At 55.4% G+C, this 3,650-nt stretch overlaps 1 long non-coding RNA gene across 1 annotated transcript; it reads right to left on the reverse strand.

Moving 5' to 3' along the window:
- Nucleotides 1–1,312: 1,312 nt before the first annotated feature.
- LOC112945518 lies at nucleotides 1,313–1,952 on the reverse strand. The gene is made up of 2 exons (XR_003249028.1): nucleotides 1,916–1,952; nucleotides 1,313–1,549 (listed from the first exon to the last, which is right to left on the reverse strand). It is a non-coding gene; the product is annotated as an uncharacterized LOC112945518 (long non-coding RNA).
- Nucleotides 1,953–3,650: the final 1,698 nt, after the last annotated feature.

The raw sequence follows: 3,650 nt of genomic DNA on the forward strand, positions 1-3,650 counted from the left end.
CGCTCCGTGCGCCGCGGGCACCCTGCGAGGCCGGCCGCGCGGCTGCGGTTTAGCATCAGCTGCGGGCCGGCTCTGCATCAAGCGGACAATCACACAACTACAGAATCTCCCGTGGAACTTTCCTGTGGAACTTCCGGTGCTTCAGTTTGTGGCCGTTTCCTCTGGTTCCATCTTTGGGCTCCGCTGACAAGAGGCCGCCCCATCAACCCGAGCGTGAGCGTTAGGGCAGGAGCGGGTAGTGCCGGGAGCGCTCCTGCTGCTCCGAGGGATTGCTGGAGGGACGGAGCTGGACGGGGACCCCCCGGAGGACCCCGGGCAGCGACGCCCCAAGGACCAGGCCCTCAACGCCTTCCTCCCCAGCAGCCATTGTCTAAGAACACATTGTGTAAYGTTTCTGCGAGGCCGGGGCAGGAATTGCGATGCCTGCTTAGAAAAACACCCTGCAAGAAACAAAACCGGTGAGAACGGGGTCTTCCTGTGCAGCAAGAGGTAAAGAGTGCCCCAAGGCGGCCGGTAAAGAAGCGGCCCCACCAACACAATGGCAGGGAGAGTTTCCATGTGCGCCCGCGCAGGCTCTGGCCCAACGGAGCCCTTCACCTGCTTCCTGCATCTACAAAATAATCAGCAACCTGGGCCTTGGCTGGTCCGGGTGCTGCGTTTCATTGCAGGAGCTCCATTCATTTCCAAGGGGTCCATTTTTGTGGAAATAGGGCGAGTCCCTGCTCCGTTTTTCCCTTTTCCTGTCCTAGCGTTTGTTTTTGCGGCTGGCTTGCAGCGCTGTCCCTGGATTCCTGCTTTTTACCCCTCCGTGGCCAGGATAGCCGGGAGCTGGCAGCTCGGAGGGTGCACTTTTAACCAGGTGTGCTGCCGGCGCCTTCCCAACCTTGTCCGTGGTGTTTGGGAATAAAAGGTGAGAGCTCCCTCAAAAGCAGAAGTCGTGCTGGGGCTGCTCAACCCCCTCGTCTCTCCTGCTCTTCTTTACGTGTGGGCAAGGCTACATAGGCTCTAGCTCAGCAAGGTGCTCCAGCCTGCATCTCCCTCTGACCACAGCAGCGGTCCCACGGGACTGCTCATAAACTCACATGAGTGGTGTTTTCTTGAGCAGTTTGCTGCATCCGAGCTCTAGGGAACTCCTAGTGCTCTTAAGCAGGGTCAACAAACGCAAGCAAGAAAGAGGAAAAATGCAGGACACTCCAGGCCACGACCTCTTGGGTTGGTACCTGCCAAAACCAGTCTGCTGAAYTCCGTACAGTTGTCACGACTGCAGCAGTTTTGGTTCAGCATGGCTGTTTATCCCCAAGCACGAAGGACAGGAGTGTAAAGAAGAGCGTGCAGAGGCTCTGGCACAGCTGCAGGAGGTGGTGATTCAACCGCCCGTGTCTGCTGTCCCTGCCAGTTCCAGCGAAGGAGCCAGAACAAGATAAACTGTGATGCAGACGCTGTGTAAATAAGGAGCTTGGCACGCACACGCAGCGTGAATCATGCGCGGCTGCGGGAGCTCCTGGTCCCACCGCAGAGCTTAATCCGAGGGCTCGATCCAAGGGCCTGCCTGTTAAAATCAACGGGGAGACAAGACGGCGTAAGACACTGCTTTGCTTTTCTCGCTCAGGCCACATTTTTATACGACAGGTCAAGACTGACCCTGGAAACTTTGCCCGGGTTTTTGGAAAGGAAATGCCTATGCTTCTGATCGTTATGCACATTTTAAAACTCACTATCAAATAAATGTCACTGCTTCATTTAAATATACTGCAGCTTTCATTACTGCAATGAAAATTAACGATGCTCCATTGCAAAGTCTCTTCCCCCTTCATTTTTACACACTCTCCTTATTCAATGCTTTATACAAATATTAGACAAAAATGAAGATGAAATTAAATTAAATGAAGTTATCTTCTCTTCCAAAACAACTTACCTGTGGTTCAAGGAGGGAGCAGTAAAGATCACCAGAAGGGATGAATTTAACAAGTGCTCTGTTTTCATGTGATGAGTTGAGCATTCCCRGTCTGCCCACAGCCAGGTTCGCTCTTTCCACATCCTGCTCAGCCTCCTTGGATTCCATGCTGGCATTTCGCTGCAGACAAGGTGGGAAGAAAAGCATTTAGCCGAATGGGAAACACTGTTRCAGGAGCACAAAAACCAACGGGAGCTTTTGAGTGCCAGGGAGGTTCCTAGAACCCACCTCTACCAAACTTCGGCCTCGACCGTCTGCAGAAGCGACGTCTCATCACACAAACCTCCGCTCTGCAGCCAGCGACTGGGTGGAAAAACACTGGAGCGGGGTGAGTGGGAAGGGAAGGTGAATGTCCGTGTGTGTGTCCAGCTGGGCTGGGGGAGCAGGGGCGGCAGAGGAGCCTCGTGGTGTCTTTGCTCTCCTGGTGCCTGGTCACGCAGAATCCCAGGATGGTTGAGGTTGGAAGGGAGCTTTAGGGATCATCCAGCCCCCTGCTCCAGCAGGGACACCCAGAGCTCGGGACACCCRGTCACCAGGGCTGGGCACCCTCACAGGGAAGAAGTTCCTCCCCACATGGAGATGGAGCTGCCTGGGCTTCAGCTTGGACCCATTGACCCTGGTCCTGGCTGTGCAATACAAGCGGCTCACACGGATGCCCTTCCGTTCCTTCAGCCTTCCCCGCGCCCCCCTCTGCCTCACGAGAGCAAAGATTGCAGTAAGAAGCAAAAATAACAGTCTACAGCGGTCTCAGGTTTCACTAAGCAGCACCGGTTTCTGCTGCCTTGAATTAACACCAAGTACTAAAGCTGCTAGAACCTTAACTCCTTGTTCCCTGAGGGGAACACAAGGTTTGTCCAGCTCCAGCTGCACTGCAGCCTCTTTCTGCTGAAAACCAGAAGAGAACAAAATGAAAGGTATGTAGTAAGAGGCGATGTCAATGAAACATTCCCAGGGCTCCCAGTTATGTTATTGACTGGCAGTGTTTCTGAGGGACGTGGCTGCTGTCTGGACACCCCGGCGACGGCAGCAGTGACGACGCAGAGCTGCATTAAATAATAAGTTAGCACTAAATAATAAGACCAACTTGCTTAGCRTGGTAAAAAATCAGCAGCAGTTCTATCTCCTTGAGCCCTTTTCACCCCCTGCTCTGGTGCCAGGATTCAGGAATTCCCGAGCAGGCTGCCCCATGGCAACTCTGCGCTTGGTTAGTCCAGGGAAACCTGTTCCCAGGGGCCTCGGGCTTGGAAAGTGCCAACAAGTACCCGGCAGTTGCAGCTCTGCCTCTTGCCACCTACATGTGCACAAGCGAAACCACAGCCGCTGTGGAAAGGGCACCAGGAAGTGCGGATTTGGGTTAGGCTGGRAAGTTTGCTCACCCACACCTGCCAGGAAACGAGGCTCAGCCGCCGCCGAGACAGCCCTGCTCTCGCCCCGTGACTTGGCCAAAACRTCGCCCCGAATCGCTGTGCGCCCCGCCAAGGGACATTTCTGCAGGGGGAGGCACTGGCTGCTAACCCGCGGTGGAGCTCGTCCCGCCGCAGCCGTCGCTGCTCACAGAGCCTCGGATACCGCAGCTTCTCCAGAGCGCACGTGGGGCCGTCCTCACCCCGCCGGCTTCGCTTCTGGCCGTGGAGCCAACACGCTCGCTCTCCCGAACGCGTTTGCTGCATCTCGAGCGGGGGAAGCTAAGGAGCCA

This window comes from Nothoprocta perdicaria, unplaced genomic scaffold, assembly GCF_003342845.1.
Source record: "Nothoprocta perdicaria isolate Ctin4 unplaced genomic scaffold, notPer1 scaffold_191, whole genome shotgun sequence".
Lineage (NCBI taxonomy): Eukaryota > Metazoa > Chordata > Aves > Tinamiformes > Tinamidae > Nothoprocta > Nothoprocta perdicaria.